The sequence below is a fragment of the Orcinus orca genome, chromosome 14 (genome assembly GCF_937001465.1).
Source record: "Orcinus orca chromosome 14, mOrcOrc1.1, whole genome shotgun sequence".
NCBI classification, from domain to species: Eukaryota; Metazoa; Chordata; class Mammalia; order Artiodactyla; family Delphinidae; genus Orcinus; species Orcinus orca.
In genome coordinates this window covers 52,976,656-53,003,688 of record NC_064572.1, presented here as the reverse complement: position 1 = coordinate 53,003,688, position 27,033 = coordinate 52,976,656, and the positions used below count along the sequence as shown (strand labels likewise).

Here is a 27,033-nt window from a genome sequence, read left to right as displayed (position 1 = left end):
GAGGCACAGAAACGTGGAAGCCTGAACTCAGAAGGGTCCGAGATACACAGCAGAGTCCGGTTCAGAGAGGAATTGCCTGACTTACTGTACTTAATAGCTTAGCATCTTTCAAATAGATTAGGTGTAATTTTTTAAAAAGTCCCCAAATTGACATGCAATAGCATGGCTTCCTGTCAAGTCTACAATGGTTCTGTCCTTGAAATCCTAACCCAAGAGATAAACCAGTGCGGGGCTGCTGAGACGCACCACGATGGCAGCCATTCCTGGGCTGGCCAGACCTGGCCTCAGAGTTTTGCTGATTGAGGCAGCCAGTGATCTGACCACTTGGCTCAGACTGTGGAATTTTTCAGGCTTCTGGCCCGCAGCTCTTGGCTAACGACTATGCTGTCTGCGGGCCCTTCCAGCCTGGTCGTTCTCCAAGGCAAAGTGAGCTGATTATTTACACGCAACTCTTCCTTCTTAGCCTCTGGGGCCCCGGGTGTGTTCTGCCTTTTTTTAGCCTGGGTCTCTTACTTTAGGAAAGCCTCGGGGACATACAACACAGGACAATGGAAAGGGGGAAGGCGTTTTGAAGAAAATGAAAGGCAGTCGGAGGCAGCCTTTGCGGCCTGACCCCGCTCTCCCTCCGCAGGTGACGGAAGAGGAAGGGCGGCGTCAAGGTTGCGCCAGAGCGGTTCTGAGGCCGTCGCAGTTTGGGGAAGCGGCAGCTGGCAGGGCTCAGGGGAGCCGCTGCAGGAGGTGGCCTCGGCCGCCAGGGGAGACTCAGCGTCAGCAGGCACGGGGCCGGCAGGGTCCTGCTCCTTTGGTGTCCTGAAGGGACTGTAGGCAGTGTCACCTGGGGCAGGAGACGCGACCCCCGCGGATGGAGACCAGGCCCTGCAGGGGTGGCGCTGGGAGTCCAGCCTCGCCACCACGCTCTCGTCTCCACCTCGCTTTCCTTTTAGCTGTGGCTGAAGATACAAAACCGCGATTCAAACGAAAAACCCCTCACCTCACATGCGTAATTTCAACATTTTTATTCAACGTGGGGGGATGGGGGGACCGTAGCTTAGCAAGCACATCCCTTGAGCCTCCTTCTGCCCTCACTGCTCCCTCCTCTGGGCCCTTTCCTCCCCGCCTGCACCCTGGAAGCTGCTTCCTTCCTTTCTCCTTTCTGGCCTCTTGCTGTGCTCTCTGCTTTCCTGTCTCAGACCCTTTCCCTCGAAATCTCTCCTCTCTGTTCCCCGCTCCCTGCTCCCCCCTCTGGCTCCCCTCTCTCCCCTCTGCTCCCCCTTCCCTGCTCCCCCTTCTCTGTTCCCCCCTCCCTGCTCCCCCCTCTCTGTTCCCCCTCCCTGCTCCCCCCTCTCTGCTCCCCCATCCCTGCTCCCCTCTCTGGCTCCCCTCTGCCCCCTCTGCTCGCCCTTCCCTGGTCCCCCCTCACCCCCCTGCTCCCCCCTCCCTGCTCCCCCCTCCTTGCTCCCCCCTCTGGCTCCCCTCTGCCTCCTCTTCTCTACTCCCCTCCCTGCTCCCCTCTCTGGCTCCCCTCTGCCCCCTCTGCTCCCCCTCGTCCCCCTGCTCCCCCCTCTGTTCCCCCTCCCTCTCTGCTCCATCCTCTCTGCCCCCCACCTTTGCTCACCCCTCTGCCCGCCACGCCCTCTTCTCTGCTCTCCCTCCTCTCTCAGTCCCCCCATTCTCTCTCCTGCTCTTCTAGTCTATATTTCCTGTCCCCAGCCCATCTCTTCGAAATACCCTGATGGGGACTTTCTGATTTCTCTGTTTCTAGCTTCTAGGACTTTAAACATAGTGTAATCTTACACGTAGCTGTCAAAAGGCCTTGATGCTGGTGGAGAAAGTATAAGGGAGGGGATGTGGTGGTTCGAGTTTAAATAAGGAAAATAAGTGTAATGATAAAATAATTTTATTTAAATTTTCTAAGAATACAGATTTCTTCTCATATTTCTCCGTAGTCTCTATAGAGCCTAGCATTGTGCCTAACACACAAAAAAATACTAAGTAAATATTGGTGGAATAAGCCAATGAATGAATTGAATGAACAAATACTGAAACGAAATGTGGTTTTATTTCGTTTGAGCACATGCAGCCACAGTGTCAAATGAACCAGAGAGCAGACATGCCCCTCTTTAGAGAATCTTGAAAATCCTCTAGTGAAAGGACATATTCACTAACAATTAGCAGAAGCATTATTAAAATGTCAATGCTGCTGCTAAGGTTTGCCCTCTTCCATGGGCTAACATTTCCCTTGTTTACATTACTAATTTTCTTGGCAAACCCTCTTTTATAAATACAGGTAGAATCCCACTCCACAAGTTATGTACACAAAGCCGCGGATTCTGCACATGTCCCATGGTGACACTGGATTACTTTCCCCATCCTCTCCCACCCTCCCTGCAAGTCTGTCACATACCCTCTCTGCTCAGCTAGGTTGGTCTGGTCCTCGCAGCCCTCTGATCACCTTCACATACTCTCCTCTGCTCTTGTCTGCCCTGCCCTCTCTCCATCACTGAAACGGTCTTTATTGAGCACCTACTATGGGCAAAGCCTCATACCGGGAAACACATCCAGGAGAAGACACAGCCCCCAAAACAAGTGGCTTTCCAGCTCCCTCACATTCCACCTCCTCCAGACCCCTTTTCTCATCATTTTCCAGAGCATACATTGTCTATACCGGGACTTTTGGCATTTAAGCTTTCCAATCTCATTTTCTGTCTGCTCCATGTAGATGGCTCTTGATTTCTTAATAAGATTCACCGTAGTAGTACTGAAAAGCCTTTCTTCCTGTTCCCCACAACACATCTGGCCTTCTGCTGGGCATATACTTGAGAATGACTTGTTGAGCTGAATGAAGTTGGTCACAACAGATTTTCTGTCACAGACAATCCTATGCAGCAATTTTTTTCCTCTGATTCCGGTTTACACAGAGTCATTCTGCCAAAGGAAACCTCGACTGGATGCTCTTTGCACCGCGGTCCAGGAGGGAAAGAACTGACATCCAACTGACCCACTAACATTGCTTTATTCCCCCGCCACTGGGGAGAAACCCACCTCCCTTTCATGCTCTCCCTCCTCCCCCAGACGGCTCAAAGAACCTAATCATCATCTTCTGAATCCTCTGTCACCCTCCACCCCCTCAGCAAATGCACATACCACCTCAAATACTGAACCACAACTCAGATTTTTAAAGTTCAAGAGTTAAGAAGAACTAGCAATTGACTCATTTCTCCTTGATTCAAAGAGCTGCGGGTTCTCTAGGGCCGCCCTGACACCCCTTATGTGGGCCTGTTCCTGAAGCCAGGGCAGTCCAAGGGGATTCCTACTTGCCTAACCAAACTGAACAGAGGACCATAAATTACACGGCCTTGATGTGTGACCTTGAGCCAATAAGTCATTTTACTGCTCTGGGCTCAGGATCCTGCAGCTACAAAGTGAGGGACTGCTTCTGCACAGGTTCTCCATGGACCCCTGAGCACGCACATTCCCTGACTCGAATTTCTTTCTCCCTCCTGGGCTCCCTCCCCAGCACAACTTGCTCAGAAAACAACACCAGCCCCAATAAGTCCTCTGCCACCCGCTCAGCTCTTCTATTGCCAGGATAAAAGGTGGAACGGGGCTTCCCTTCCCTGGTGGCGCAGTGGCTGGGGTTCCGCCTGCCGATGCAGGGGATGCGAGTTCGTGCCCCGGTCCGGGAAGATCCCTCATGCCGCGGAGCGGCTGGGCCCGTGAGCCGTGGCCGCCGGGCCTGCGCATCCGGAGCCTGTGCTCCGCAGCAGGAGAGGCCACAGCAGTGAGAGGCCTGCGTACCGCAAAAAAAAAAGGTGGAAGGATGCTACCTTTTTATTAAGTTCCAGGCTGAGAAAAGCTCGTGAAACCTGCTAGCTCACGCAGGATGGAAAGACACTCCCAGTAAAAGGGCAAACAAGCCCCAGGGGCTCTCCGCTGTCCTGTGAAGATAAAACTACTCCAAACACTTTGGATGTTTGATTTCTGCAGCTCCTACGGATCCTCAAGCCATATATCATCTCAGAGCAGAGCAGTAATAGATAATGAGGGGCCTCTAAAAGGCAATGCCGGTTTTGGTGGATTCCTCCTTTGGATGACACGCAGGGATGGCACACAAGTTCCCATTGGCCTTTCCTTGGAGAATTCACTTTCAGAGGAGGAGAAAATGCTGTTTTAAGCACAACTGCCTTCTAAGGAGAGTGGCTCTTAATAAATAGGAAACCCTTTGGGTCCAAGGAGTACCTTGATGGGTTTGAATATGAAAAATGGGCTGGGAAAAAAGTGTGGGAAGAGAGCCTGGGGCAGAGCTGAATTGCTCTGCATAACTAATAAGAAAAATTGGAAATTGTGAGGAGAGCGCAGGAAGGAGGGGATGAGAAAAAGAGAGAGGTCATCAGAATGGGTAAATCTGGAGTTCTCTGTGGGTGGAGCGGCCAGTCAAAAAAATCCCAAGGTGTCCAGAACTTGGATGTCTTATTTCCAGTATGTAGTTGTAACCTGTTGCGATTAAAAAAAACAAAAAACCATCTTCCTCTCATGTCAGCTGTAAAATCTCCTCTACAAATTTCCTTGTGTGAACAGGGTTTTTTGTTTATTTGTTTGTGTTGGTAGAACCCAGGGATGAGATTCAAGTTCAGGTGTGAGTCAAATGTGGAACAGAATAACAGAAAGACCAGAGCCACAAAATAAGAAAGAAGGAGTTAGAAGCCAGGGGTAAATAGAAGAAAATAACCCCCAAAGAATCTGGAGAAATCACTGGACATTCACAGTGTATTGGATTGGCGATTCAAGCTCATCTTTTCTAGATATCGATGGGAAGGAAGAGTCCATGCATGTGATTGGGGGCAGGCGAGGGAGGATGCATGCGCACACAGGACGGGAGAAGAATGAAAAGACTGAGAGGGAACGTTTGACCAGGTCTGGGCTCAGACCCGGGAAGCCCGGCTAACAATGACCTGCACCCCCTCCCCCCCCTCCCCCGGAATCTGAGGGCTCTTCCCTGAAGAAGCTGAGCAGGTAGAGTCTTGGCTGCTGGTTGGGAAATGAAAAGTCTTCATCAGGAGAAGAGGCAGCTGCTAGCTGCAAGGGGCTGTGGATGTGCACGTCCAGTGCTCTCTAAGGTGAGGGAAACTGACCAGGTGAGTTTGAACAGATGAGGGATGAATTTCTCTTGATGGTTCAATGCTTTTACGTAGAATATTTGGAAACGTCTAAAAATCATGGCACCTCAAGGTGGAAGACAGCTTTCCCTTATAAAAACAGCCCCTGGGAAAGCTATTAGAGTATGTGAATATACATTAGGAAAAACTGCACCAAGAAAGGGAGAGAGCAGGGTTGGATGGTGGGAAAGAACCAATTTCCTGGCAACGAAAATATAATCCTATAGAAAAATGCATGCTAGCCATGGAAATAGACCCTTCGATAGATTGTAATCTGGGAAGAAAAGCGAACGAGGAGGAGTCCAGCACAACCTCAGACATACCCTTCTGGCCTCTTTAGCTTCCACCTTTCCATGTTTTGTGAATTCAGTTTCATTCATTTTTTCCATGTATATTTACTGAACACCCCATACAAGTCAGGCATTTTTCTCGATGCTAAGGATACAGAGATGAAACAGACAAAGCCCTGCTCCTATAGACTTAAGTCAGACAATAAACAAGGGAAAGTACAGGAATGAATGAGATCGTTTTAGATATCGCTAGCCTATGAGTAAACTAAAGCGCAGAACCGTGATGGAGAATGACGTGGTGGAGGGACTTCTTTAGAGAGAGGCCTTTCTGAGGAAAGCTCATTTGAGCTAAAATATGGGCAATGAGAAGGAGCCAGCCTTGAGAAGATGCTGGAGAAAGGCATCCTGAGCAGTGGGAAGGGAGTGCAAAGGGCCTGGGGAGAGCAGAAGGGCCTGAAGCCGGAGGAGCATGTCTGGAGATGGGGGGAGATGGGCAGGCAGGAAGCCCAGGGGCAGGTCCTGCGGGCCCTTGAAAGCCACGATGAGGAAAGTCAAAGTGGGCAGCCATCTGGTACACTGTTGTGGAGAGGAGCCTCTTTCCTGAGCTGGGAGGCCATTTCTCCAAGGAGAGAAACATGGAGTGAGCAGGCTCAGCCCACAGGGAGACAGCTCCAGGAGCGGTGCTTACAGCGAAGAGCCACCAGATGGCTCCGTGAGAAGACTGCCCAGCGCCTTCTCCTGCCGTTGCTGACGCCTTTCCTGTCTAAGGTAGAAAAGCACTTTTTCCCACCAAGCAAAAGCTTCCTTAACAAACAGTCACTTTGCCTTTTTTTTTTTTTTTTTTTAAACAAAAGGAACGAAGAGTAACCAGTACAATAGCGTGGTCCGGGTGATTTTGCATCTTTGCATCCTACTGGCTGAAAGAGGCAACTCCTACTGCCCAGGGCGCTCCTCAATGATTCATTCCCAAGCTCCCACTTTTTCAAAGCACTGTGCCCACCCCAGCTGGTTAGGTCGCTTTCCATTCCAGAGAGACAACCCTAGAAAAAAAAGGAATGCCGGTAGCCCAGGCTGCAGGCCAAACTCCAACTCTTCAAGAAGCAGATTTGCCCAGGAAGTAATGGTTCTAGGACTTAAGGACCTCGGGTCATGGCGTGTAAGAGAATGTGGGGCTGGAGGGGACAGAGGAGCAGAATGAAAAGGACAGGCAGGATATTTGCCATTTTCACCAAGATTTCCTTGCAATGGTATGCTCTTTTAAATAAAGGCAAGAATTGCTCCAGACCTCTTAGCAAGCACCAGCCCTAGAAACAGAGTTGTTCTATGTGAGTGAAGAGGCGTCAGTGACCAGCATGCAGGTGGCACCAGGAAGCAGATGTCTGCAGGACTTATCAGTGAGTCAGCTGAATCCAGCAAGGAGCCGCGGGGCTCAGGAGCCTCTCAGGAGCTCTGAGGGATTGAAAGGGAATAAATAGTCAGCCTCTGGCTCTAATCTAAAGTTGACATGGGAATTCTTACTCAATGAAATTCTTTTTTTTTTCTCCTTCTGTTGGGACTAGCCTGTCCCTCCCTTGAATTCCAGTGGTCCCTGATACATATAGTAGTGTTTGACCTATGTCCCTCAATAGATGGGGAGCTCCCTAAGTCCGGCCCACGCGTCATCCACATTTGTGTCCCCTAGCACCTCCCACAGAGACTGGGAGATAGATAGATATAGATATTGATATAGATATAGATAGAAAGAGAGAGAATTTGTTTGACAATATTGTTCTCACCTCTGCCTGACACAGGTACACACACACACACACACACACACACACATTTAAAGGATATATGTGTCATGATCTAGCAACTCATTTTCACAACTCCCATTGCAGCAAATTCAAAGTAAAGAAGTGATCCTGGGACATGAAGCTGTATGATGACTTTTCTATCTGCCTGACCAAAAAAATAAAAGCCAGGAAGGGCTCTTGATGAACTGCTTTCAGCAGAGAGGAAGAGAAGCCTGCTGTGCTAGCCCATCATGTTTTCATGAACGGTCACGAGTGCCTTTTCTCCAGCAACATCTGGAAGGACACTCCTCTAAGTACAGCTCGCAAACTGTCACTGTTGAAGAAATGTTCTTCCTGCCCCTGCTTTGCTGGCAGTACAGGGTGTTTTGGGCAAGACTGGCACCCAGAAGAACCTTGCATGGTGACTTTAAGAACCACAGCTGGCTAAATCTTCCTGTGGCATTGCTCTGATCACATATTCCCCCAAGACACACGGCTTCCAATTGCCGACACATTCAGTCAGAATTCACTGGCCTGGAAGTCAGACCATCTCAGCTTAAACCTCCTCTTCCCCGGGAAAACCCCCCTGGATTCCCTCACACCCAGTAGCACCCACCATCACATTTCCATAGCACTCTGAACTTCCAGCCCTTCCACACCCTGATAACTGCTTAATTGAATTTGAATTATATATTTATTTAACGTCACCAGAGCAAGACTTCTGAGCCTGGTGTGTATAGACACCAGGTCTTTTTGTTCAAGCACTCAAAGTAGTGGCTGGCACCAGGTAGGTCCTCATGAATATTTATGACTCATTCAGCAACTGGCTGACTTGATACTCTGGTCTCAACTTACCTTCTTGGCTTCATCTCCTGATTCCTCCAGACCCACACTTACGTTCCCTCTAAATTCAGTATTCCCTGACATCTCTCTTTAATTTCCTATCTCTGTGACTTTGTTCATGCAATTCCTTCTTCTTGGATAATGGATATTATTTCCATCCCATTTAAAAACAATCAGAATCAGAGAAGACAGAATATCAGAATATTTTTTACTGAGATATAATTTCACATAGTATAAAATTCACCAGTGATTTTTACTATATTCACAACCACCACCACTAATTCCAGAATATTTCCATCACACCAAAAAGAAACCTGGTACCCTTTAGTCATCACTCCCCATTCTCCTCCTTCCCCAGCTTCTGTCAATCTCTAATCCACTTTTTTTTTTTTTTTTTTTTTTGGTACACGGGCCTCTCACTGTTGTGGCCTCTCCCGTTGCGGAGCACAGGCTCCGGACGTGCAGGCTCAGCGGCCATGGCTCACGGGCCCAGCCGCTCCGCGGCATGTGGGATCCTCCTGGGCCGGGGCACGAACCCGTGTCCCCCTCATCAGCAGGCAGACCCTCAACCACTGCACCACCAAGGAAGCCCTAATCCACTTTTTGTCTCAATGGATTTACCCATTCTAGATATTCCATTTAAATGAAATCATACAACATGTGGCCTTTTGTGTCCAACTTCTTTCGCTTAACATAATATTTTCAGGTTTATGCATATTGTAGCGTGGATCAGTACTTCATTCCTCTTTATGGCCGAATAATACATGTTCCATTGTATAACTACACTACATTTTATCTATTCACCCATCAGCTGATGAACATTTGGGTTGTTTACACTTTGGGGCTGTTATGAATAATGCTGCTATGAATACTTGTGTAAAAGCTTGTGAACATATGTTTTCAATTATCTTGAGTTTATATCTAGGAGTGGAATTGTTGGGTCATATGGTAACTCTATGTTTAACTTTGTAAGGAACTGTCAAACTGTTTTTCCAAAATGGCCGTACCATTTCATACATTCACCTGCAATGTATGAAGATTGCAATTTCTCTGCATCCTTGCCAACACATTATTATCTGTTGTTGTTGATGATGATGATGATGATTGCCCAAACCAGTGGATATGAAGTAGTATCTCACTGTGCTTTTGATTTGCATTTCCCTGGTGACTAACGATGTTGAGTATTTTTTCATGTGCTTATTGGCTATTTGTTTATTTTATTTGGAGAAATGTTTATTCAAGTCCTTTGCCATTGTTAATTGGGTTATTTGTGTTTTCACTGTTGAGTTGTAAGAATTCTTTATATGTTCTGGATACAAGGTCCTTATCAGATCTTTGCAATATGATTTGCAAATATTTTCTACCATTCTGTGGGTTGTCTTTTCACTTCCTTGGTAGTGTCTTTGAAGCACAAAAGTTGAATTTTAATAAGGTCCAATTTATTCTTTGGTTTCTTGTGCTTTATAGTACCTAAGAAATCATTCTAATCCAAGATTACAAAGATATGCATTTTAGGAAGTGTTTTTTTCTTTTAAGAGTTTTATACTTTTAGCTGTTATATTTAGGTCTTTGATCAAATTTGAGTTACCTTTTGTAGATATATGGTGTGAGGTAGAGGGTCCAGACTAATTCTTTCACTTGTGGATATCCAGTTATCTCAGGACCATTTTTTTAAAAGATTATTCGTTCCCTTCTGAATTATCTTGGAAAGGAGAAAGGAGAAACATTTTTAAAATAATCGTGATCTAAGAGTCTGCCATGGTAAAGACAACTACCACCACAGTCTGAGGTATGGTAGTCAGGAACGCAGAGATTGACTGGGTTATTTTAGGCAGAACCTGCTATGTAAAAATTCCATAAGCACCCTCTCATTCCACCTCTTTCTATATATACCAGTGGTTCTTAACCTTGTTTAGGATAAATAATCCAATGAAATTGTGGACTGTTGCATACACATAATATTCTGCTTTAAATATTAAGGAGCTCAGCCCACAAAGCCCATCCACAGACCCCAAGCAAGGAATCCCTGCTCTACTCACTTTCCCACAAAGTTCATCTACTGCTGAGGCTCTAGCCCACACCCCACAATGCAGCTGACTCACTATGTTTTTGTTTATTTGCCTGTGTGTATCCCTACCCTCTCCTCTGAACTACACATTTCCACCTAACTCCTAGATGTGTGCACCACGTCCCTGGGCATCTCAAATTCAGCACACTCAACTCGTCATCTTCCTTCCCCCAGCCCAGCTCATACCCCAACTTCCCCTTTTCTGGTCACAGAACCATTCTTCCCATCACCCAGCCTCAAATCTCAAAGTCACCTTCATTTTTTTTTTTTTTTTTGTGGTACGCGGGCCTCTCACTGTTGTGGCCTCTCCCGTTGCGGAGCACAGGCTCTGGACGCGCAGGCTCAGTGGCCATGGCTCACGGGCCCAGCCGCTCCGCGGCATGTGGGATCTTCCCGGACCGGGGCACGAACCCGTGTCCCCTGCATCGGCAGGCGGACTCTCAACCACTGCGCCACCAGGGAAGCCCCACCTTCATTTCTTGTTCCCCTCAGCACCCCTCCTCCACCATCCAATCCGTGTCCGGGTTTGCATAATTGTTCCTTCATCCTGACCACCTATCATCCCCTGCCTGGTTGATGCAGTAAATGCCTCTGGCCTTGCTTGCTTCTTTCTTTTTTTTTCTTCCAGTTTTGTTGAGATATAATTGACACACAGCGCTGTGCTGAGTTCAAGGTGTGCAGCATAATGATTTGACTCACGTACATCATGAAATGATTATCACAGTAAGTTTAGTGAACATCCATCATCTCATATAGATACAAAATTAAAGAAATAGAAAAAAACCTTTTTTCTTGTGACAAGAACTCAGGATTTACCCTAACAACTCTCATAGATGACATATAGCAGTGGTATTTATATTAATCATGCTATACATGCTTACTTATAATTATTTTTGTTCAAAAATATGCTTCAATCCATGGTAGTCCTTTGTCGCTCCAGTCAACAATGATTGGCTAAGGGGTACAAGAGCTTAAATAAGTCACATGTAAGAATGACTCTCAGTCTTCAAGGTGGGGCTAGAATTAATAAACAGATTTTTACTCAGGTAAAAATGAAGACATAGGGACATAGAGATAGAATCCCTGCCCTCAGGGACCTTACAATTCTAATTACTAAGATCAGGACCCACTCTACCCACAGCAGTTTGTTCACTGGCCTGGAGGCCTGTGAGTTCTTGAGGAAGTGCCTATGTTAGGGTTCTTTAGCCTCTGAGTTTAGGGGAGGCCCATTTCTCCAACATACTATTCCCCTCCCAGATGGCAATGACATGGAAGCCTATGGAAGTGGCTTTGGAGTTTGATCACTTCTACCACTGTCTGGAATCTCATAATCCTCAAACTTCCCTTTGACATGAACTAAACATGGTTCAGTTCTGCTTTCTCTCTGTCTCAAAAGTACTTCGGGATGGGGAAAGGGAGTGATTATAAATAATTGTAATGTGTTCTTTTGCAACAAGAGCATAGCGATACAAACTATTTCAGCTATTGCAACCTGCATTGGACCACAAGTACTAATTTAATACTTGCATTTATGCAGCATTTTTGGATTTACAGTATTCTTTCACATACATCCTACGAGGTAAGAATTATTGCTGTCAGTTTGTAGATGAAGAAACTAAACCCCTGAGAGTTTGTGTGATTTATCCAAGATCACACAGCTAATGAGGTGCTTTGTCCTGGAACTTTGGGGAGGCTCTTTAAAAAGGAATAGACAGTGGAGGTGGGGAAGAGACACCTTTTGCCTTTCTCTCTTCTTCCTACTTCTTGCCTGGAATTCAGACATTACAGCTATAATTCACGGAGCCATATTGTAACTTTGAACTTGGAAGCCAGGCAAAATGAATGGCAAGGCAGAAAAACAGAAGCAGCCTTGGCCACTGACGTCTTCTTGCAACATCAGACCAGCCCCAAACAGCCTTCTATTGGCTTTTTTTTTTTCCTTTTAATGTGTTTAAGATACTATAGTTGGGTCTCTGTTTCTAGTAGGTATAAGCTTGCTTAGGTGCCAGACAGCATTATCTATAATTGCGCAAAGCTGTTAACAATCACCAGTAGGGACGTGGTTTAGCAAATGATGTTACATCGTTATAATTGTGCCTGGGAGCCATTCTCTCCCCATTCCTAAGAGGAACCCCTACTATCCTTTCCCACGTAAGCCATTAAAATGACAATTATACAGAATATATGTGCAAATTCCTAAGATGTACCTAAATAGCATATACCCTATGATTGAAATCATGCAAAATATCTGTATATGAAAAGACTAAAATCTAATATATGACATAAATATATGAAATAAATTTTCTAATATATGAAAATAGAAATTTAAGTGGACAGAATCATGGTTGATTTTTTAATCCTATTTTCAAAATTGTCTTTAATATTGTTGCCTTATCCTTTGAATTAGAGCATTAAAGGATTTTTTTTAAGTACTACGTTCTCCAAATCATCACCTTTGTTATTTAGTTACTACTAAACATACTTTTTTTTTGCCCAGGAGACATAAGAAAATATAGCTATTGAGTATATGAGGCTGTCTATCCCTATGATGATACGCATTTTAGTAATAGGAAGAATTATAATTCATGTTCACATTCTTAAAACAAAACTAGAGAAGCAAGGGCATCTCCTTGAATTTGGTAAATTCCTAAGGTTACCTGAAGAGGGCCCCAGGGTGAGCGAACATATTCTTTAGGCCTGTGGTGGGATCACATTACACAGGACTGACCACGCCAGGCCACAGTTCTATTTCTTCAATCAAGAGCATGTGGGAAATGAGACTCGTTTCTAATGTCTGTCCTTTAATCTCAATTTTTTACTTCCCTTTAGTATAAACACTCATTGGGGATAATTCAGGGTTCTCTAGACACACTCTCTTGGTTCGATGGTGTTTCCGATTTCCTCAGAGAACATTATACTTGACACTTGCTTCCTTTCTGAATTCTTTGTTCTATGTCATGCAGCTTCTCATGGGATTTATTCTCGCCCTGTTCCATATAAAGCTGCAGGTGGTATAGGGCAATCCATTTTGTTGGAGGATATGCCAAGCTTACCTGAGCATTTGAGTCAGAGAAAGGTGAGGAGGTAAGGAGGGGTGGAGGGAAGTGGGCATACACTTGTTGACCACATCGAGTGTGCTACACACCATCTTTTTCCTGAGCCTTTACTTACATTCTCAGGTTGACTCCTTCACAGGACACATCATGGAATTATCATCTCTAATGTACAAATGAGAAAGTTGAGGCTTTTAAAATTAACCAACTAGTCAAGTGCACACGGTTAGGAAATGGCTGCAAAAACAGGTGAGTTCAGCTGTTTCACCCCAAAGTCAGTGGTCTTTCCATTATGCCTGCAATGGACTCATCAGCCAGCCAAGTGCACTAGAAACTTTCAGTATATTTTCTAGTTTAGATTACTGACTATTTACGTAAGGAAACACACTGTATTTAAGTAAAAGGAAGAAAGCTGCTTAGCCATAGGAGGCAGCACGACACAGGGACTCACAGACTATCTCTGATGCCCAATTGTCAGGTTTGAATACAGACCTTGCCACTGCGTGAACTTGGGCAAGTTTCTTAACCTCTCTGTGCCTTGGGCTCTTTATCTGTAAAATGGGAATAAGAATATCCCTACTTATAAAGTTGTTACGAGAATCAAAAGAGAAGGTAGTTAGAACATACATAAAAAACTACCTTCTGCGGAAGGCTAGCTCTGAGGGATACCGGAGGAGGGAGGCAAAAGCAACAAGAGGAACAGGTAGATTCTAGTCCAAAAGCTTGAGGAGTGTGGCGGCTGTGCCGCTCTTGGATATTTACAATGTCGGGTAATTAATCCAAATCCTACGTTACAGAACTAGGATTTACTTTGCATGGCTACTCTTTCTCCAAGTGTATGTGAATGCTGTACCCCATGACACCTGACCCTGGAACAAGTCTTCTCACTTTGGGGAAAGCTGCTTTAGGAGAGCAGGTATCTGGCACTCAGCAACTTCTCCCCTCCCACAAACCCAGTGCGACAATCAAGGGGACTTGAGAATGCTCTGATCCTGCTACATCTTTTTGCTTGGTGTTTTAAAGACTCAAGTGGATTGTTCCATTGGTAATTTGCATGTCGTTCCCACGATTACATTTTGAACTAGATGAGTAATATTTAGAAGTAGAAGGCTTTCCACTTCTAGTTCCTCTCCTTGTATGTGAGGTAGGCAGTTAATTAACCTGTCTGGGTTGAGTCTTGCTTTCTACCAGGTGCAGAACCATTCATCAAATGAATAATTGCTACATCTTTTCAAATATAGCCAATTGCATTTCGCTAGAAATGTCTTGTCCAACCTCCTCTCCCACCCCGCCCCCCAAAATCCCAAGAATAATTAACAAATTCAACAATAAAACATATTTACTTACAATTAGAAAACAAAAGACTGAGTATGTCATTCTGCCTGCATGGGTGTCCCACCAGCCTTTGAACCTCTGTTATATAGTAGCCTACGAGGGTTTAGCTGAAAACCAGAAGACTGGATACTAAAGTTGCATGTGACATAGGTACATAGGAAAAATGGCTACATCTCTAAAAGGACATATTTTCTACTTTAGCTAGAAGAAGGTGCCCCGGAGAAAATAATAAAGTGATTTAATCATGAACAGTTGGACCAGGCCTGACTCTGCAGTAGCAGATTTCATGAAACAGTAAAAAAAAAAAAAAAAATTAAAGTTCATTAATTAAGGTTACCAACATTTGGTTTTGTCAAATAAAAATTAAAATAAAGAAATGTTATTATCTACCAGCACCACATTTCAGTAAAGAGACATTTTACTAATATAGAAATAAGAGGTACTTAATTTTAGAATAAAAGACAGTTCTTAAAATTGAATACATTTAGTGATGTGAAAACCTCACTACTTTGCCTTACTTTTCTCACTTCCTCATGCATCAGTGAACTCTATCCCATACTGACACCAGTCCAGGGAATAGTATTTGGGAATGACTGCTCTAGTGAAGAGTCTTCTTCTGGCTCATTCATGCGACCTGGGGCAAATCACTCTGCTTCCCTGAGGGTCAGTGATCACCCATGAAATGGAAATAATGTGTGTTTGCCTGACCTACCTCACAGGACTGTGGTCAAAGACACAGTAACAATACGCAAAATGGCTTTAGAAAAGGTGAAGAACTATACAAATGTTCCGGGTTGTTATTCTTTCTCAACTTAAGTTATACACTTATTCCCAAACTTCTGGGATTAGACGATTTCACTATAAAATTATTCATTTCAGAGACACAGCAAATGCCAGACGCTAACACATTTTCTCCACTAAGAATATAAAACATGAATTGATAGTTTACTGTGAATACTAGGAACACCATTCAAATATCGTCCAGTATTAAGGGATATTTGTTTAGGTCCATCCTTAGACTCTGGGCAGATTCCATCTAAACCAAGTCACATGAATGGGAGTTGCCACCATTTTAAAGATTTCAACAGAAGTTTCACAGACTCAAGATTCAACACTTCACAGACAACATATTTTATTCATCTCTGTATCCACAGAACTGGGAACAATGCCGGGAACATAATGGGGGCTCAGTGAATGCTGAATAAATGAATAAACCTAGGATCTGGGCCCTGAGAAAGCATTTTTCAGTTTATTGCCCTAGTGTCCTCACCAATAAACTGGGAAGAAAACTACTAGCCTAACTCCTGGGGTGGTTTCAAATATTTTGTATTAAAAACAACTAAAAAAAGTATATGGCTGATGGGAATGTAAAATGGTACAGCCACTTTGGACAAACAGTTTGGCAGGTCCTTAAAAAGTTAAACAGTAGAATTACCATATGACCCAATAGTTCCACTCCTAGATATATACCTGAGAGAACTGAAAACATATATTCAAACAATAAGTTGTAAACAAATGTTATATCAGCGTTATTCATAGCAACCAGAAAGTGTAAATGGCCCACATGTCCATCAGATGGTGAATGGATAAACAAAATGTGGTATATCCATATAATGGAATAGCATTTGGCAATGAAAAAAAATGAAGTACTGTTACATGCTACAACCTTGGAAACATTATGCTAAGTGAAAAAAGGCAGACACGACAGACCCCATATTGTATGATTTCATTATATGAAATGTCCAGGACAGACAAATCCATAGAGACAAAAAATAGATTAGTGGTTGGCAGGGGATGAGGGGGTGGGGATGAAAACTGCTAGTGGGTATGGCGTTTCTTTTTGGGGTGATGGAAACGTTCTGGAATTAGATACTGGTGATAATTATACAACATAATAAATATACTAAAAACCACTGAAGTGCACATTTTTTAAAAATAGTTGTGACTTTTTTTTTGAATTTAATTTTATTTATTGTTTTATACAGCAGGTTCTTATTAATTAGCCATTTTATACACTTCAGTGTATACATGTCAATCCCAATCTCCCAATTCATCACACCACCAACTCATGACTTTTATGTTATGTGAATTATATCTCGATGTAAAAATATATAAATATAACAGGCTGTAAGAAACAGGAATGTTAGGAGTGATGAGGGGAATTATATTTTCTCGAATCAGCCTTAAAGAAATTAGTTCCCAGTTATGCTTTCTCTGCTTTAAAAAGGGTCCTCATCTGCCAGAACTATTTATTTAAACTTGTGTCAGTAAATTTATTCCTTTCACAGCACCTGGTAGATAATACGCACTCAACACATGGTGGATGAATGAACGTATATGAGAACCCCACATTCAGTTTCCTAATAGACAAGATTTTTTTTTAAATACGTTACCTTAGGACATAGCAGGAAAGCCTGGCAGACTTTGCTCCCCAAATCAGAAAGAATCAGTATAGTAGCCCAACTCAAAACTGAATTAGCACCAGGATCTTTGACCAGAGGGATCTTGAAGCTAAAGAAGTTCAAGAGAGTTTTACTCAATGAATGATTTGAAGCAGGAATACCAAACTTTGAGATGCCGTCAGTTATATCAAGTAAAATCTTAAAATCTAAAAGTTTTCAAAATAAAATTAACTGGACTTCCTTACATGGTTAAAGTTAATGTATTCTCTATATTTAGGCAAAGAAGAGAATAGCACGGAGCAGGCTAATTATAGCCAGGAATAGAAACTCCAAAAAGATTTGGCATAACAATAATGAAAAGACTCAATCAGCTGAGACTTGTTCAGTCCTCGTGAATAGTTCCAATGGCCCAGTGAATTGTGTTTCTAATGGATACCTGAGCTGGGACTGCTCGGTTCCAGCACTTCACAACCCATATAAACTGAATCCTTCATTTACAGAGGAGGAAAAGAAGATCCAGGGACACAAAGGGACCAGTCTGAGACCATCCTGCTGGTTAGGGTCCGAGATGAGCTTAGAACCCAAACTTCTTGATTTCTGGTTTTGTCTTTTCCCACTGCTGAAATTCTATACATTGTGTTGTTCTCAAACCACATGGGACGCGCTGAGAAAATTTTGGAATTTTAATGCGGCGAAGGTGACCATAATGGGTTTCCTCCAGAATCACAAATTTTATAAATACCGTAAGTGAAGGTTTGGCCCAGGTTCAAAAGAAAAAAGTATTTCCTACTTGCCCATAGGCTCCTCACCCTGGCCTAGATGCTTGGAACTATTTGAAAAGTTGCCATTCTTCCCATAAATTTAGCTATCCCCTTCAGGTGGGCAAATCCATCCTTGGGCACACAACTTCAGTGAATGCCACTCATTCTTCGAGTTGGTGAAGGGGTGGGAAAAAGCCAACTTTGACTTCAGGCTTTGCCAAGAACAAGTCATATAATTTATAGCAGAACTAAGGAAGGTATAATCTGCAAATTGGCTGTGTATTTACTTTTCTAAGACATAAGTGAAGTGTTCTTGGGAGGTAACACCACATGGCAAAGTGTAAGCCCTTTTGGAGGCAGGGGGATAAAGAAACAAGTTCATGAGAAGAAACTGCAGAAGCCAACATGGAGGGCAGTGGTTGGTTTTGCCTGCCCATCCCCCAATTCACCTTCTTTTGGTAAAAGTGCCCTAGTTGCTCTTTGAAGAATACCCACCCCTCTCGGTCCATAAAATTTGGACAGAACTAAAATTTGCGCCCCCCTCAACCCCCATCAACTCAAAGGGTGGTCGTGTGGCTGAGACTTGAGCAGTCAGAATATTCTATCCCCCACCAGTTGTGATGGGATCGAGGATGGCCATGTGAAAAACCCAAGCCAATGAAACTCTACTGCTGAACTTCAGCGATGTTTTGGGAAAGAAGGCTCTCTTGTCACTTAAATCACCAACTGTGAGATGCCACCAGAGGCTACCACACGGATTACCTCACGGTAGGTGAAGGCAACACAGAGCAGAGCACAGCCAAGTGACGGTGATCAAGAGCAAGACGGGCAAGAAGGAGACCCAGTGGAAACCTGTATCCCGCCTACCTGGAGCGAGAGATACCTCTGGGCTTTAATCACATCGCCTTTTTGCTTACCCCAGCTTAAGTTCGGTTTCTGCCATTTGCAATGGAGACGGACAATACCATGCAGTAGTGATACCGCAAAGTGCAGAAACCAAAGTGTGGGTCCTGGTTCAGCCACTTTCCAGTTATGAGACCTTAAGCAAGCTGCATAATCTCTCTGCGTTGCAGTTTTCTCGTCAACAAAATGGGGGCAATAATATGGGCTGCTGGAAGCAATGAGTCAATAGCCTTCGCAAAGCACTTGTTAGAGTTACTGCTGTGTTGTTCATGTCCAACAAATGTGAGCTATAACTTTTAATGAACAAACTATAATGAAAACAACCCAATGCCTGCTACCACAAGTTTAAACTTACTACAATATTATTTCATTTTCACTAAGCTTCACTAGCACACGAGGGAAACTTGGCCTTTAAGTAGTTTATCAAAAGGAGGCACAGAAATGGACCTAAATATCGTTTTTATCCTATTTTCTCATGTTTCTAAAGAATTTGAAATAACATGGAAAAAATGCTTGTGGTAGCATACTAAGAGAATAAAGACTGCTATAATATAGCCCATGTTCTTTTTGGCGACTATATTCAAAAGAAAAAAGCAAAACAAAATCTTTAAACCTGTGCATCAAAAATCCTGGGAGAAGTTGCAATAAAACAAGAGAATGAGATTGGTATTACAATTAATACCTGATATTTAGATTATTTGTCTTCTATTTTTCTCTGTTTTCCAAGTATGTCAGTGAGCATTGACTGTACTTCTGCTTTGAAGTTTTCACTGGCTGTGTGTTCCACAACCACATCATTAGGCTTTTAGAATGTTGGTTTAAGAAATGGAGAATCGCAGACTATTAGATGTGAAAGAAACAACAGAGACCATTTTATGCAACTCTCTCATCTTACAGAATGGAAAAACTTGTCCAAGATCAAATAGCTAGACACTGGCAACACTGAAATTACTGCCTAACATTCCTACTAATTCAGAAAACTCCTTGAGGGAGATACTGTTGATTGGACCACATCACCTAGGTTAATTCTACTAAACTTTCATGGCCCCATTTAAATATTACTTCCTCCAAAAACCTTTCCCTGGGCATCAACTAGAAGGAATCCTCCCAACTTTTAATTCCCAGAGCACCTGGTTTTTACTTTTATTATTGCAATTATTATTCTACAAGTGTGTATGTCTTTTTTTATTAGTCAATAAGTTCTTTGAAAGAGGATTTGTGTCTTTTTTCCTATCTGTACCTTGAGCATGTGACACCATGCTTTGGCACACAGTAACCACTTGATAAATGGCTACTGAAAAACAGGCTATTGTATTGCTTTAGGACCTATTGAACCCAACTGGCTTAGTTTGGGAATAGGACTGAATTGCATAGACAAAGTCATCATCATAGGATCCTTCCTGGGTATTAGGAAGACGGTAGTCCTAGCCGCATTGCATTATGACTAGTTTTGGCCATAAGACAGTAAGCAGAAGTGACGTGTGTCACTTCCATGCTCCAACAGTGAAAAGCCCTTGTGAGATCCTTCAGTTATACGTCCCCTTATCTCAGCATCCCAAAAGCCACATGCTAAGAAGAAGGGGCCATAAAAGGAAGCAGTCATCACATGGAGGAGAGCTACACTTCAGAGTCACTGGACTTGGATCAGGCTTTGTAAGAGTGAGAAAGATGTCTTTGTTACAGGTCACCAAGATGTGAGGGTTACTTTGTTGTTGCAATATAGTCTAGCTGGATAATAGCCAGACTAAGACGCAGATATTGTGGCAGGGATTGCTGGTGGTAACTCATTATTTCTATATTTCTTACTAACTGAATCTTGGGTAATATGCCTAAGCTGAAAAATTACGTTACATTACATTACATCACATTATATTACGTTATATTATATATCAGCTCAGGGTGGCCAATGGGATATAAGTAAAAGTCATTAATAAGATTTTCAAGAAGTCCTCCCTTATTTCCTGATAAGAACTCATATGTAATGACTGGAGCTTCAGCAGCCTTCTTAAATCATGAGGAGCCCTTAACAATAGAAGTCACAAACTAAGGGTGGTGGGGCAGAAAGACAGAATGAACCTGGTTTTCTGATGGCACTGTGGAGTTGCTGTACTAAGCAAAGACTGCCCTACCTCTGTGCTTTTGTTTAAGAGAATCACATGCTTATATGTTTAAGCACTGTAGCTAGATCTTTGTTACTAGCAAACAAAAGTAATTCTTAATTGGTGCAGCCCTTATGTCACGTATTCCAAAATAACATCCTTGTACTGAACAGTATGCAAGAAGGTAGCAAAGAAGCACTGTTTAACACCTAACACAAGTTAGGGAAGAATGGCATTCTATTCCATTTTGCTTTGATCTTCTGAGGAACAGAAAAAAAAAAATGACCTCTCATTAAATCTTTTATTTTTTTAAATTTATTTTTGGCTGCGTTGGGTCTTCGTCGCTGTGCACGGGCTTTCTCTAGTTGCGATGAGCGGGGGTTACTCTTTGTTGTGGTGAGCGGGCTTCTCATTTCAGTGGTTTCTCTTGTTGCAGAGCACGGGCTCTAGGCGCGTAGGCCTCAGTAGTTGTGGCACGCGGGCTCAGTAGTTGTGGCTTGAAGGCTCTGGAGCGCAGGCTCAGTAGTTGTGGTGCATGGGCTTAGTTGCTCTGCAGCATGTGGGATCTTCCCAGACCAGGGCTCGAACCCGTGGGCCCTGCATTGGCAGGTGGATTCTAAACCACTGTGCCACCAGGGAAGTGCTAAATCTTATATCTCTTTTTAAAATGCTTTTTTCACATTAGCAAATTCTGAAGGAAGCATAATCAAAATTACACTTTCCCAACATAATCATAAGTATCTTAACTGTGAAAATATGTGAAGGATGAGGTTTAGTCAATTTTTTAAATGAAAAAATATTTCAGACGTAAAAATGACTTGATATTTCACATTAATAAGAAAATTTTTAAATGGGAGGCATTCTTCTGGGGGAAGCTGAATTTTGAGAGACTAGAAGAATTTAAGCATTGGAGATTTTAAAAGCTGGTTCAGTGAAGCTTTTTTTTTTTTTTTTTTTTTTTGCGGTATGCGGGCCTCTCACTGTTGTGGCCTCTCCCGTTGTGGAGCACAGGCTCCGGACGCGCAGGCTCAGCGGCCATGGCTCACAGGCCCAGCCGCTCCGCGGCACGTGGGATCTTCCCGGACCGGGGCACGAACCCGTGTACCCTGCATCGGCAGGTGGACTCTCAACCACTGCGCCACCAGGGAAGCCCAGGGAAGCATTTTTTGTTCTTCTTATCGCTAGTGATTCTCTCAGGGACTCATTCACATTTAATAAAGTTTCATTATGTATGTGTCTGCTGTTACTTTAAAAAGAACTGACATAAAAATTACAACTGACTCCAAAGCAAAGACTTAATATTCAGAATCACCAAGAACTTCTTTTCTGCATTTCTTTCTGGACCAAAATGTTAGCTCACTTCATCTCAGCTACACATGCCTCTCAAAATCTGGATTTTTATAAAACAAAACAAAAACAGTTTTTTTAAATTATGCAACTGCTATCCCCATCAAGTTTGCTTATTCAAATTGACACTAAAAACCATAAAATCTGTCCCTCTGGTAATGGGTACAAACTGCATCTTTCTAAGTTCTGTGACTCTGCTTTTTATAAGATTAGGAGACGTTCCTCACCCTTCCTGACCAATGGGGAATCTGAAATGGCCAGTATTTCCAACATCAGGCATTTCAGGCCACCTGAACTAGTGACAACTATAAACACAGGGCAAGGAACATGTGCCCAGAAGAAAAGATTTCATTATCTGCCTTTAAATATAGCAGAGCAGAGTATTCCTTTCCAGTGTGAAATTTCTCAGGAAGTCTTTCACCCACCAGTTTTCCTAGAAAACATTGTAATGCATGTGCCCTTTTACACCCTATCTTCCCAGTTGTCCAGAGCTGGGCTTTCAGGATAGAATGGGAGTATGACCAAGCAGCAGTTATTTTAAATCTTCTTTTACTGAATATGACAAAACATCTTTTCACTTGGAACTGCATTGGTTCTTAAATAATCCTTATTTCAATACAAAGCTTTTTAGACGACAAAGGTTATGAGTGCCAGCATTCATCTAAAAATTGGAAAGCCTTGGGTGGCCTTAATAGTTTTTACACCCAACACTGGATTGCATAGAAGGGTTAAAAGTTAAGAATAAAAACAGAAAGGCCTGAATTCCACTGACTACAGCTGCTACCAGCTGTGTGAACTTGGGCAAGTTACTAAATCTCTCTTAGCCTCCGTTTCTTCACATGTAACATGGAGGAGATAGTTCCTACCTTACGTGGTTACTGTGAGGGTTGAACAAGACGATGCAAATAAAGCATTGAACACAATATCAGCACATAGTAAGCACTCAATAAACATTAGCTATTGCTAAAGTATTCCTCTTTCTCTTTAGCTGACAACTCTGGGAAGAATCACTGAAGGACAAATCCAGAAATTCTTGGAATTAGTGCCAGACACAGATACTAACTGGGGCCTCTGTGGGTTTTGGCCATTCTGAGCAGCAGCACTTGGTCCAAGTGGGTAAGCCAGGCACACAGCCGGCAGATCTGGGCTCTAAGATCCACCCGCAGGAATTTTAAACTACATTTGGCAAACCGATGCCTATTCTGCGTCTACATCTACCATGCCGCCCAGAGTGACTAAATCCTTTACAATAAACTGTTCCAGATTGCAACCTTTTTTCCCCTACCAGGCATGCATAAAAATGAATCCATATGTGTATACGAAGTAGCAGTTCCAAAAATAATGGTGACTTAAAATACTGTGAGACTATGGGAGAGAAGAAATTTTCCTGAAGTAGGATGGTTAGGGAAGCCTTCACTAAGGAAATGAGATTTGATCTGGGTTTTGAAGGATGAATAGGAGTTAGATATGTGGATTAGAGAGAGAGGAGGCCTCGAGTAGAGTAGAGCACGACAAAGCTACAGAGGCAGCAATGAGAAAGTGGGGACAGTGGGCAATGAACAGAGCTGAGAGGCTGTGTAGGGAAATGTGGGGATGGGACAGGAGGCCAGCTTGTGATGATATAAAGAGCTGAGGACCACTGAATAAGAAAGGGACCTGATAGGGTCATATTTATCTTTGTGTCCACAGAACAGTGCCTGGCACAGAGCAGTGCTCAGTAAATACCTGTGAGTGAATCAGTGGATTCGGGTTCAAAAGCTTTTGCATTAAAATTTTTCCCTTGGACAACATCTTAAAATTATGTTAAGCACTTCACACAGTATTTCGTGAAAAACTGAGATTCAGAAAACAAGATTTTACGGCTGGTGTCATGCTGGTACTGTACGTGAAAGCTTTCACAAGGGCTGGTGTAGAGCCTTGTGCCTCAAAAAACATCTACGTCAGGGTGGCCTGGGCATAGGGTCCAGGGAACCGCATTCTAATTTGCCCAACAAGTCATTCTGATGCTTGCTGGAGCTTAAGAATCACTAGCATAGGGGAAAGGGAAAGGGAAGCTTCTAGATCGCCTACCTTCACTGCTTTTGACCCACTGCAGCAGAAGGCAACCTAAGATAAGTGGTTAAATGTGAGAACCCTGGAGCTGGACTGGCTCGGTTCAAATCCCAGCTCTTACTAGCTACCTGTGCTTGGGCAAGTCATTTCACTTCCAAGGCATTAAATCTCTCCAATATTCCCCTATCTAAAATAGAGGAATAATAATAGTACCACTTCATGGGGTTCCTATGAGAATTATGGGCGTTACCATAACATAGAACAGAGTTTTTCCACTTTGTCTCTGTGACAGTTGGGTAGGATAATTCTTCGTTGTGGACCTGTCCTGTGCATGTAGGACATTTGGCAGCATCCTGGGCCTCTATCCCGTCAATGCTGATGCATCCTCCTCCCACTGGTGACAATCGAAAATGTCCCCAGATATTGCCAAATGTGCTCTGGAGGGCAAAATCACCCTGGGTTGAGAACCAGCGACATAGAACAGTGCTATCTCCTGAGCATTTGCCAGAAGTGATGTTGATATTTGATGGAACGTCCATTGGCTCATAATTCTCCCAACAACACAGAAAGTTAGGTACTATCTCCAGCTTTATAAGGGGTCAGAGGGGTAAATACATGCCTAAATCACTCAGCCAGTGAATTGTGGGAAGGAGCTCCAATCAAGGTCAGCCTGACGGTCAGTCCCCAGCTCTTTCTGAGCTGCTAGTTAATCAGGGCTTCACAAGGCGGCTGATGGGGCAACTGCCCCTGTCGCACTTTTCTCTAATGCCAGAAAGAAATCGCAGTCACTGGCACCCTGTATCCGAGCATCACAGGAATGCACCTCTCTCCTACCCTGAATCCTGAAAGTCTGCCATCTGTGGATTTCATCCATGTCAGTCAAGGGGTAAACTCCAGTTCACAGGAACTAACACCTCCCACTCACCTCGCTGTCTGGGTTAGGGCCCTGTTCCATCTGTTACAGGCGGTCACTCCCCACTGCCCGCCCCCCCAGTCCTCTTTGTCTCCTGTGAATGTCCCCTCCTGGGACTGGATGCTTCCACACTTCTGTTTCCGTTACGTAAACACAGGAATGGCATGCAGAGGTGCACTCTATGGGGACGGTTTCTCAAATGAATGAACGGCCTCCTTGTCCATCAAATCTGAGATACATCAGGGTTGGCCTCTGCCTCACTCTGATGTTCTATGAGCTCACGGAAGGTACTACAGGCTTCCAGGGGTTCATCCAACTGGCTTTTCTAAACCTGGCCAGCACGTGGAAGATTCAGGTGAAGTGTCTGAGTCCTTTAAGCAGGCGTTTCGGCTGAGATTGTTTAAAGAATGCCCGGCCAATATTGTGCTGAAAAAATCAGGGAGCACCCAGAACAAATAGTTTTAACTCTCAAAGATACCTTCCCCTTCTAGTTAACTACGTTTCAATCTATTTCATCATGTACGATTGAAGAGCTCTGGCATTGGTGTCAGATGGATGTGGGTTGGAATCCCTGCCCCACCACTCACTAGCTATGTGATTTTGGAGCAACATGTCTCACTCCTCTGAGCCTCAATTCCCTCATCTGTAAAATGGGAATCTGAATAACTACATCACCGTGTTGTTGTGAGGTTGAAGTGCATGGAAATACCTAAAATGTTTGAGACAGTGTCTGGTATACAGCGAGCACTATTATTGGTCATAATGTTTGTATTGTCTTCCACAATCAGAAAGAATTATTTCATTGTAATAGGATGTCAAAATAGAAATGTGCCCAAGGCAAATTTCAAAGGGAGGTACTAGATAAAATGCACACGATGAGTTCAAAAGAGTGTTGCTACTCACTACCTGCACCACTAAGTTCATCGCTATTATAAGAACACTAGAGACGTGCTTCACAGGATGCAGAGATAATCTGCAAATGACAGTTGGACTGTGCTGACACTGGGTAGTGGAGAGAAAAAAAGGCAGAAGGAGAAGATTACAGACCCAGATTTCACACGGAGCCCAGGCAGCCGGCGAGAGAAAGGTGTGAGGTGTGATTTGTGACCTAGTGCTTCCTGCCACAAAGCTGAGAACCCATTTTCAACAAGCTCTGTGGGCACGGCACCCACAGTCTCCCCTTCTTACCCCCAAACTGGACTCTCAGATGCTGTCGCCTGGAGCTGCAACAGGTAACTTGGTCAATTCTTCCTCTTAGAGCCGGTCTCCTAAAACCTCGGTATTAGAGGTCATGTAGAGTGCAGCCCCTCAGGAGCTGTGAAATAGAAACTTTCAAAAGATAAGCTCATGTTGAACTGCACAACTTGTGTCATTTCATAATTCTAAACTTTCATAACCTGCATTTCCTGGGTGTAGCTGTCATGACGAAAGTGCCAGGTAATTTGCTCAACACGGTGCTAGGAAGGACTCAACAAGGTTCTTAGGTGAACTGAGCCAATCTCTGAAGAATACACCGAGCTTCATTTGGAATCAGTTTAGAAAAGCAGGGGTTGGGCTTCCCCGGTGGCGCAGTGGTTGAGAGTCCGCCTGCCGATGCAGGGGACACGGGTTCGTGCCCCGGTCCGGGAAGATCCCAGTTGCCGCGGAGCGGCTGGGCCCGTGAGCCATGGCCGCTGAGCCTGCGCATCTGGAGCCTGTGCTCCACAACGGGAGAGGCCACAACAGTGAGAGGCCCGCGTACCACAAAAAAAAAAAAGAAAAGAAAAGAAAGCAGGGGCTGCCTTTCACGTCCTCGAATATTCCCTTGACTCTCCACCTCCTCCACCTTGCTATCCCCTCCCAGGGTGCCCTACACCCACCTGCCTCGGAGGACCCGCTCCTATTTCCTATAGCTGGGGACACTTGACTATCTCCTATCTTCCATCTCTCTTGTATCTTCAATCAGATTATTTCCCCCATGACCTGGAAAAAGAGCTCAGATCTCCTCTATTCTAAAAGTAAAATTAAGGGGGAAAAAACTACCAGGAAGACTTCCTCAG

The 27,033-nt window shown here is 43.9% G+C and overlaps 1 protein-coding gene across 1 annotated transcript in view; it reads right to left on the bottom strand.

Annotated features, from left to right (window-relative positions):
• Positions 1 to 26,419, bottom strand: part of LOC101290327 (gastric triacylglycerol lipase) — a 482,017-nt gene extending 455,598 nt beyond the window's left edge. Inside the window, exon 1 of the mRNA XM_033404782.2 lies at positions 26,183 to 26,419. The gene's annotated coding sequence lies outside the window, so the exon portion shown is untranslated. The remainder of the gene's footprint in view (positions 1 to 26,182) is intronic.
• Positions 26,420 to 27,033: the final 614 nt, after the last annotated feature.